Source organism: Larus michahellis, chromosome 12 (assembly GCF_964199755.1).
Source record: "Larus michahellis chromosome 12, bLarMic1.1, whole genome shotgun sequence".
Classification (NCBI taxonomy): domain Eukaryota; kingdom Metazoa; phylum Chordata; class Aves; order Charadriiformes; family Laridae; genus Larus; species Larus michahellis.
Genome location: NC_133907.1, coordinates 14,746,590 through 14,757,622, shown reverse-complemented (window position 1 = coordinate 14,757,622; position 11,033 = coordinate 14,746,590).

Sequence of the window (11,033 nt, the reverse complement as noted above, 5' to 3'; positions counted from 1 at the left end):
AGGGAAGGGAAGGGAAGGGAAGGGAAGGGAAGGGAAGGGAAGGGAAGGGAAGGGAAGGGAAGGGAAGGGCTGCACCGCAGAGCTGCAGGATGGAATCTGCCACTGATGTGCCATCACTGGGAGATGAACTCCAGGACACTGGGGAAGCCCGTGACCGTGGTGGTGTCATGCAGTGGGTGCTGGTGAAAGGGAGGTGGAAAGATGAGCCCTAGCAAGAGGGCTTCCAGTATGACTGAAGTACCAAGCTGGATCATGCTTGGCCAACGGGAGAAGAAGTGGCAAGGAGGCAAGGACTGGTGGGGAACTGCTACTCCCCATCACCCTTTGCTTTCCACAGCTGTTGAAGGAGCATGTTGAGAGCCAAACGTGGGGAACAGGCAACCAGGATTCCCCAGAGAAAGACTCGGATGCTCCTGGATTGCTTCAGAGATGGTATCCTCCTGCTGTCAAGCAATAGATGTCCTGGTGGCAGGAGCCTGGCATCCTGGAGCAGAAGCTGGTGCTCTCCCATCTGCCATCCCCACTCTTCTCCCTGGCTTTTGCCAAAAGCCGATCCTGTCCATGGTGCATGCCCAGCAGAGCCGTTTCTCCTCAGAGAAGAAATGCCTGGTCCTGTCAGGGGAGGAATGCTCAGAGCCCTCTCCCAACACAGGAACTTGAGGACATTCTGTTTAGATATGTCAAATTTTGCTTTACAAACACGTAGGTTTACTTCTTATTCTTTTTCTCTCCTATTAAACATTTCCAGACATTGACATGAATGTCCTGATACTTTTGCCATGGCACTAAATTGGCAAAGACCCTTGAATTCCTACTGCTGAGTTGTAGTTTTCTGTTAAATGCCATAGAGACACGGGGTCATGCTAAGACCTCCAAGCCCATCTCCCTTGGTCTCACAGTGAGTACTAAAGCCAGAACTGATCCTGTATCCCAAAACCTCTTCCACCCATTTTTTTCTTGTCATTAGGCTGTTCTCCCATGGGAAAACCCACCTGAGCCTCAACATCAGCTTTGCGTGACAGCAAAGATGGAGGCTTTGGGCAGAACCACTTATTTCCCATAACCATGGACTGTGTGAGCTGGAACATGAATTGAAGGCATTTCTGGGCCAAATTCCCTCTGTGCATTTTCTCCCTTTACCTTCGGCATGGAGACAGTAGCACTCCTCAGGCAACTTCAAAACCGAGGGAGGCTCTACGCTCATCGCCGTATCCGGTCCTCCACCCCGGTGCAAGGGCTGCATTTGCACTTTTCTTCCTGTTATTGTGCAAACACTGACAAGTGTCCTGGCCACCACCTCCTCCTTGCTGCACTGAGATGGTGTTTTCTGAGCACTTTGCCCCGTCCTCTGCTTTGGCCCAATGTGAAAAGTGTCAGAGAGTGAAAAATCCCCAAATCCCAGCACTCTGGGGGTGCAGGGTTAAGGGTGTGAATGAGCTTCTTGGGGATGGCGAGGCTAATGTTGGGGCTGAGCTTGAAGAGTTGTCCCAGCTCCTCTTAAGTGAAGCTCGCCAGGGTTGGGACCAGCCGGCAGGGAGGGTTAGAGGTGCTGGACGTGAGCTGCAGGAATAAATGTGGTTGATGTTGAGCAAGAAGACAAGCCCTGGCCCTGTCGCAGTGAGTCACACTCTCCCAACCACCACAGACACCATTCCCTCACTCTGAAACCTTCCCCTGTGACAGGGAAGATCTTGGTGTCATTCAGCTCATCACTGGTACTCCTCCAAACCCTCCAAACTAAGGATGAGGTGATACAGATCAGGCCTAAGAAATTAAAAAAGATTTATTTCAAACCACAGCACGCCAGTGTTTGGATATCATCGTGCCAATTAATTATCCTCATTAATCAAAGATGATGGCAAATTTCATATGGTCTACCTCTGATTGCCACTTAGAGGTATATACATTAACATTTCTCACACTTATGGATCCTTTGGATTTCCTCTGGTTGTCTTCTGGTTTCCAAGCCTTTAAACTACACCCACATCACTTTGCGTTTTTCTCTGCAAACAGCGGTTCACAGAGGTGACACAGAATAAAAATGGAATCTTTGTGGTGCATGTCAGCTCCGATTCTTCAGTGAACTGCTCTGGTTCACAAAAGAGCTGCACTTCTGATGAACTGAAAATTCCACCACCTGAGAGTTTTGCGCAAAAACATTCACCGAGCTCTACTGGAATCTATTTTTCCAACTGTGTATGTTTTTTTGATACAAGTGCAGCATCAGGGCCTGCTGCTATAAGAAAAACACCAAATATCATGAAGACTTGCTGGACAATCCTGACAACTCAAGAATTCAAAGGACCAAGTATATAGACAGGTAGGAAAGATGGGGCTGTCTGCCTAGGAGTTCACACTCAAAACTAAACTCATATCACTGTGGTCCAAGGGCAAGCTATAACACTTCAGACGGTCATCTGCAAAACTGCTGCAGAACCCCCAATCGTCACAAGAGACAGCAGATAACAACCTGTGGGTCTCTATAATCTGGTGACTATTAAATGTTGATCAAAATGTTCATAATTCTAACAGTGAATACATGTCCCGGCAAAACTCAGATGTTGCTCACCTCAACACAATGGTCTTTTTCCAACCACATCATAAGGGTGCCATGCAAGGAGAGCTGTGGGTTTTGCTGGAAGGGTTGGGTTGTCACTCCAAAAGAAAGCTCAGCCACACAGCCATGCACCCACACAGCTCCAGGGCTGGGGGTTTGGCTGGGGGAAATCCCACAGATGGCTGGTTTCCACCCTTCCACTGTGCAATGAAACAGCAAAACGTTATTATTGACAGAAACGCAGCCCTGACCCTTCTGGTGTGAAGACAGCATGAAACCAGCAGCCTGGCTTGCTTACCTGGGGCTCTTCTCCGCAGTTTCTTTGTAATGAACCTGGACAGTTTAACCAAAAATTATAGAATCATAGAATGGTTAGAGTTGGAAGGGACCTTAAAGATCATCTAGTTCCAACCCCCCTGCCCTGGGCAGGGACACCTCCCACCAGACCAGGTTGCTCCAAGCCCCGTCCAACCTGGCCTTGAACCCCTCCAGGGATGGGGCAGCCACAGCTTCTCTGGGCAACCTGGGTCAGGGGCTCACTACCCTCACAGGAAAGAATTTCTTCCTGATATCTCTTCTAAATCTCCACTCTTTCAGTTTAAAACCATTCCCCCTCATTCTATCACTACACTCCCGGATAAAAAGTCCCTCGCCACCCTCTCTGTAGGCTCCCTTTAGGTACTGGAAAGGGCTGCTATAAAAATGTTTGTCTTAAGTTTTGTTTCATCTGTATGTTTACATCTGACAGCTCATGGTGAACAGGACCAGAAGAGCCATCCAGGCCTTGGAGGTGCCACCAGGATGTAAAACACCATGAGATCGCCCATTCCTGCTTGGTTCCCCCAGCCCTGCTCCCCATTGTCACTGTGCTCGTAGGAACTTCCCACCTCTGAGTCTTCGGGCAAGTTTGCTTGAAATTACTCATCGGCTCTAAAAGCTCTGTGGGGGACTGCCAGACAGACGGCAGGAAGACAAACAAGCATCTGGCATGACTGCAGCACATCATTGCCTTAGAAAACCAGGGAAAAAATGGGATGTCTGTTGACTTTAGGCCTTTCAGAAGGGGCTCAATGTAGCCAGCGCTGGGCAGGGGCAGATGGACCATGACCTTGGGCTCCTCTCCCACTGGTGGTGTTCAGGGAGAGCTGGTGGAGATGAGAGGAGAGGAGGACAAGGGGCAGACAGTCAGATACATTAGGAAATAAGAAAGGCCCTGAAAAACACAAAGAAATTGCAGTCTCACTTGGGAAAAAGTTACAGGATCTCCAGGTCAGAGCTGGGGCTAGAGCAAACTTAGACATGGAGAAAAGAGATTTTCTGTGGCCCCGTCATCCTGCGGGCTGGGAAGGCAAAGTAGAGTAGCAGAGACAGAGAGGGTCACCACGGAGGACCTGACCTGAGCATTAATTCCCTCTCTAATGTGAGAAGTAGATTGGAGCTCCCTAGCAAGCCGCATGTGTTGTCATAAATATTTCTACTTAGCAGCCAACATAAAAATGAACAGGAGTCCTTGATCCAAGCCTAGCAAGGACAGATATTGTTTTTCCCCCGCCACATGAAACAGGGCAAAAAATAAAATCGGAAAATGTTTTGACTCCCTTTGAAACATTTTAACTTCCACCAAAGAAACTCCCATGGGTGTCTGGACATTATTTACTAATGAAAACGTCTCTTGTGCCTTTGTAGTTTGAATTCTCACATGCAGGTGCCATCTCAAAACAAAAGTGGGAAGGTTTTGCTTTGGAGATTTTTGAACCTTTTTTCTTTTTTTTGTCAACTACCAAGTGAAACATTTTGTTTAAAAAATGCCTAAACAAAATATTTTGACATTTTCAAAATGTTCTCCTGTTCCCTTTAGCCAAAACATGTTGCTATATTCAAAGCAAATTCACAGATCCCTTCAGCCCTTCCAAAACACCCTGGGTTTGATGAATTTCATGCTAATGGAGAAATGCTTGTGCAGCCATGTGGGTTGAGCGAGGGGCAGGGATGAATCGCGATGGGGTTTGAGGAGTTGGAGAGGGAAAACTGAGGGGGACAATGGCTTGTACGATGGTGAGGAGGAGGTGGGGAGAAGCTGGGAGAGGTCAAAGGTCTCCTGGCAGGGATGGAGAGGAGCTGGGGAGCAGACCAGCTTCACGGGTGAAGGCAGTGGGGCTCATGAGGTAGCACAGAGGGAGCATCATGGATGCTGATGGGCAGAGGAGCTCCAAAACGGGGCCAGACACAGCTTTTGTGCCCACCACCCATGGGACAGCTGCCAGGTGGAAGAGGAAGACCCGTTCCTGCTGCCCACCATGCCATGCAGGCACTTGGATGCGCGCCCTGGGCTGCAAGCCCCTTGCTCCTGATGCATCAAAACTACTGGTGGCAAGCTCTGCTCGCAGCTTTCCCCTGTGGAGAAGATGGGAGAAAAACAAAATAACCACATCTGAGAGGCTCTATTTACGCTGCTTACCGGCAGCTGTGCCCCGCTGCCGCTGACTACGTCGGCACAGAAACTGTGTCAGCAGCAGTGAGCCGCGCTGGGAAGGGGACCCAGCTGCTGGCACGGCGGGAAGATGCTCCCCACCTCTCCATCCTGGAGCTTGTCCAGGATGGATGGCCCCCACAGGCCAAGCTGGAGGGATGGAGCTCCATGCATTCACCAGGACACAGAGCCCGACCACATGCCTCCACCATGCTGACCAGCTCCACCGGGCTGACCATGACTATGGGGGCAATCACTGGGGCTGCCTCCACCTCTCCAGGCTGACCACGACTACGGGGGTGATCACTGAGGCTGGATGGGAGTTCTCTGCAGATGTCCCCTCCACCAGTCAGGGCTAGCAGAGGTCCAGCAGGCTGTGAGCCGTGGGGCTGCTGGAGCGGGGCTCCAGCTAACCCTGCAAGCCAGGCGAGGAGGCAAACCTGCAGCCTGAATTCGAGAGAGAGGTAGCTGCAGAGCGTTTACCCTTTTGGGTCCCATCCAAACCTGTTTCCATGGCAAAGGAACAAGCACAGTACATGCTATCGGCAGAATCAGTGATGGGGTGACGTCTCAATATGCCTATATTTCCTGTTATTTTACCGGAGTTACATGTGGATTCGTAGGTGATTCATGGGGTTCATGACCTTCTCAGATACTACTTTATTGGGGATGCTGTGGGCGGCTGCTATAATTAGTGACTAATTTCTTGAATTTGGTAGCACAAGCATCACGTCACCCTGCCAAGCCAGGTCCCAGCGGGCTGTGAGCAGACCACAGGGTGCTATGGGGCTGTAGGACACCCAAAGGGCCCATGCCCAAACTCATGACGGTCTTTCCAAGCTCTACTCCTATCATAGCTGGAGCTGTCCTGCCCCAGCATCCAGCGTGCAATAATGAAGACCTACACATGGCCAGCATCTCCCACAAAAAAATAACCCCTGAAGCCCCATGATGGAGAATCGCCTGTGTCTGCAACAGCAGAAAAAATGCGGATGCTGAGAGGAAGGCAAAAGAAGGAGTCTGGGGGAGACTACTGGGGGCTGAGGTTTGTTTGATGTTTTCAGAGTCATCAGTGGAAGATGACTTGGAAGCCCAGAATTTGGGCCTGACCTCATCCCAGGATGGCTAACAAAGATGACACAGACTGACAGTGGCAAAGAAAAGATTTGGAGAAATCTGGTGAAATGTCTCAGGATTAAGACAATTACTACCTCTTGAAGTGTGGGGAATGCTCCCTGTTGACCAAGCTAGATGAAGGCTCTGCCGAAAGCTCTTAGCGTTCCTCTGGTACTGACCATGAGTCAAGAGATGACCAGGTAGGTCATCCCCAGAAGCTTTAAAGGGACCCAGATTTCCAAAAAAACACAGGGCAGGCCTCCACCCATACTCTCCACCACCTCCCTGGGGCTATCAGGCACCATTGCTGCCTTCCACATAACCCAGCATGGTGTGGGGTCTGCTGGGGAGGACCCAGCAGTTCTCCATCTCGACCATGCCATTACAAGACCAGTTTCCCCAGCAGAAGTTCTGACCCAACAGTTTATCCTGACATCAACAGCACAAAGCTGCACAGATGGAGGATTTCAAGGGGAAATTATTTAGATAAGAGATTATCAGGTATACTTCGATGTCAGCTGAGCTTATGGGCTTAATGCAGAATGATGAATCACCCATCCAAATACGTATTATTTTCCCTGGAGGCACTGTCCTGTGAAATTTATTTCCCTCTGAAGGGCCTTGTAAATCATTTGTAACAAATAATCCACAGTATTGCCAACCCCATATGTTCTAAAACCTGGAGTCGTGTCAGGAGATTGGCCTAAAAGTCATGAGATCTTCCCTTTCTAGCAGTTTTAGGAGGCGGACCTTTCTCTGCTTTCCGACCCTTTCTTCTTCAACCGCTTTTTCAAGCTTTCCTCTCCACTCCCCACTCCTGGTTGTGTGTTATACATATATTTTAAAAGGAAGATGGTGTTCCCCTGAGTCTCCTGTACCTGGACCTTTGACACATGAGCAGCACGCTGCTTATTTGCTTCTCCTGTTCTCACGGTGCTGGAGAGCACAGTTTGCCCAAAAGCATTTGCCATCCAAACCCATACATCAAGTCACCCCCACCACTAGTGCCCAGCGTGGAGGGGCTTGTTGGATTTGATACCACCCGTCCCCAATGGGGAACTGAGCACAGATGCCCGTTCTCTCTGTCATCGCTCTGTCGCTGGCTTTTCCTTACCAGCAGTGGATTTGTTGGGGTTTACCCAGGACAGCCTGTGGGGCCTCTTTGGCTTATATCATCTTTTAAGGCTCTGTGGGGTGATTTTGGCAATGATTCCCATTCTCCACTCCAGGGAACAGATGCAGAGGGACTCACAGCCCAAGTGAAGACAGGACAGCAGAAAGCTTCCTTGCTGGGGGTCCTGCATATCCCCTGCCTGGGGACAGCCCTGACTCACTGTTTCTCTCCCACCCTCTGCACTGCTCCCTCTCACCCCAAGTTTGGTGGTCCCCTCTCTTTCTGCCTCCCCCAGCTTCATTTCTGGGCAGCCCTTCTTGGTGCCCTTTTCAGCCGTCCTTTGCAGGAGAGGCATCTTCACTCCCACGTGGGAGACTACCATGAACAAAGCCCAATGGCCAGAAGATTAGAGACGGGACTGACAGTCACAAGTGCCTTCCAGTGCCGCAGATCCTTTGGCCACCTCCACGGACAGCCCATGCTTTTGCGGCATCAACACCCACCTCTCCTTGACACAAGGTTGGTGGAGGAGACCCTCGTCAGCGGCTCTCTCTGGAGCAAGATGAGCTGAAGGTGTCACGGGAAATGGCTCACAGCAGGACCAGGGCTCCTCGCAACCAACCTCGGGGCCCAAGGGCTCAGGAGCTTTCTGAAATACTGGTGATCACGGATGCTGCAACAGCAAATTTTCACCCTTTCCGTGGACATTAGTGGGGAATAATTTGTGCCGAGCAAAGGCTGCAGCAGTTTGCTGCCTGTATCTGATCATCTCCTGCGATAGGTGCACAGCCCTATCTGATCCAGCAGTTATTGAAAACTCAGCTGAGTGTGACTGGGATCATTTTTCAGGGTTTTCATGTTGCTCTTTAACCACGGTGAAAATTAAAGAGCCAACTGTGGAACAGGAGAAAGCTCTGTACTTTCGCTATGACACTTTCTGGTAATGAGATATTTATTAATGTTCATTTCTTCTTAAAGGAAACAAACCAAACCCAATCCCTTATCTCTCTCTCGGTGTTTAAGTTATGAGTAACACAGGAAGGTATCAGGCCATGAGACAGCAAATACACCCTGCTCGGGAGCCGGTGGGTGTCGGAGATACAGCGATAAAACCAAGATAGATCAAATCACTCCCATTTACCTAGAGCTTTCTGCAACTCTTGAAATGATGTAAGGATCTAAAGATGCTTTGTCTTTTTTATGAGAAAAGCAGCTGTGATTTAGCAGTTTAATCACTTTTGACACAAAGAAATGCAAAACAAAGCCCATCACCAGGATACATTTTTTTTTTTCAAAGCTGTGTTTTATTTCCCATCAGTAAGGAACGATTTTAACTTCTAATGGCAGGCTGAGATAGACACGTACTAAACAAAGCCATTGCTTATAGAGTGGCCAGGCTTAGATCAGCGCTCTGAAATTGCTGTCCTGTTAAGGGCTTAGTAATGGTGTTCATGGCCAAAACCTGCTGACTTTAGGCGCTCGGCAGGTCTTCATAGGCAGCTGGATGACTTTTGGGGATTAGCCACATAACGAAGGGCTGCCTTAGCACCGGGCAGGATTTGGCTCACAGGTTTTTGCCCTAGGTTGGCTTCTGAATGACCTCGTTGGCCCTGCAGGACCCGAGCCCTGGCTGCCGTAGCTCTCTTGCCCTCGCCACAGGCGCAGCCGACCTGCGCCCTGTCGGTCTGAACTCACTCCCACACTCCAGACTCACAAACTTCTCGCTGGTCCGCTTGCAGGCACCGGGGTGCGGCGAGATGAGTTTCTTAAGAAGAAAAACGCAATGAAGTAATTATTTCCTTTGTCATTATAATCACGCCCATGTGATTTATTAGCAGGGCTGGAAACTTCACAGTTCCTCTGCCAAGGAAGCTGTGGGTCTCACCAAACCCTGCTGGCACTGCTCCCACCCCAACCACAGCTCCCCCAGCCAGGCAATTTCCCGGCTGCCCAGCTCCAGCCCCAGCTCCTCACAAGTCTTGGGATCTTTGTTGTAGACCCTTTCACATGCTCTTGTCCTTGCTGCAGCCCAGCTCTCCTGCTCAGTACTTGGGAAAGGGCCATGGAGCACCCAGGAGAACCTACCTCCCAGCTGTGGCCGGTATAGATGGGAGATGCAAAACTATTACTGACCCCGCCACTGAGCGTACACTAAATGAGATTTCTCCAAAGGTTTGTGATACAGCCGAATTGGGGCACATGGCTATAAGAAAAGCAAAACATTCCCAGAGCAAAATGGCCATCAATTCCCAGGCTCCAAAGCCCCACCAAGCTTCCCAAAGAAAGGGCCACCAGTTCATTATGATTTTGTAATGCGTTTCCTTCTATGCCTCAAAAATGGTGGTCAAAGGATCCAAAGCTCACTTGCTGCTGCCAGCCCAGACAAGTGGGGTTATGCAAGACCTGGAAGCTTTGCTTCCTCAGTAGCCTTTTCTAAAACCCATTTTTTTATTTCATATTTTCTTCTTTTGATGTATGACTGCATTTCCCAGTGTCAGGCCACGGCAGTGTAGTAAAAGGTGTTGCTGTGCCAGTAGCTGGACACATGCCCAGCAAGACTCAAGACAAAGACTGGAAGGGGAAAAGTCTTCACGGGGCTTTTGAGAAAAAGTCACCCTCTGCCACTTCTCCTTGGTGAGAAATGAGGGTTTCCCACCCGGGCACTGGCCAGGTTGGTCAGTGGTCCACAAATCACTTAGGCAGAGGCACTGCATGGTCCTTCTTATGGAGACAGGCACTTCCCACGGGGTCTGCACCAGCATCACAGCCAGCCTTGGCCAGAAGACATGCATGTACAGTGTCCCCATGTCCTACACTGGCTGCGCATCTCTCCCTGCCCCTGAGGTGGGAAAGGGGAGGCTGATAAAATACACAGGCAGGTGCCAGGGAGCTCTCCCTGTCATCGCAAAGCAGAGGAAAGTGCTCCCAAACCTTTCTTCTACATATCCAACACCTCTCTCAATGACAGCAGAGTGACCTGCTTATGGTTACCAGTAGAAACCTATAGAAACCCAAGGGAAATCCCACCCTTTGGTCCCAATGGGGCAGAATGAACATCTCTGCCCCTTGGCAGCCATCCCACCACACCCTGTGGATACTGAGGGGCACAGTGAATGCATAAGGCTTGTTGATGGGCTGGCAGTGTCCATGGCCAAGGGAAGAGTTGCCCTGCCCTCTGCCCACCACGGGCCACCGAGCCTCCTGCCGGAGCCCCACTGTCTCACAGGAGCAGAGCAGAGCAGATGCTTGGGCATGCCCAACCAACCCAACTCGCCTTTTGCTCATCAAAACAGTGAGGGGCTCCTGCCGGCCCTTCCAGGTGTGCATCCAGGTGCTACAGGGGTCAACGGTCCCAAAACAACGCTATCCTTGCAGGAGCAGAGCTCTCGTGGGCTATAGGAAGGCTTGGAAATGAGCAGCAAGAGCAGGTCTCTGCAGCCATGAAGAGCTTATGGACTCATTTCAGCTCAAGTCCATATCAATGGAGAAGTGCTTTACTGCAAACAAAATATATCTTTCATCTTCCCTCCTCTCCTCTTTGGACGGTAACATTTTATGGCACCAATTGGATGCACCTCACTAGCTAATTCCACCTGTTCATAAGTCGTGTTTTGACACAAAAATAGGTGTGGTTGATTGTACAGTTAAAAACAAAGCTCAGCTCTGCAGCACGTCGTGGCATCAGCCTCTGCAATGCCATCATCCAGAGGCAGTCGGTGGCACAGCCGGCCACAGCAGCAAACTGAGCTTGGAGCAGCCTGACAGCAGCCATGCTC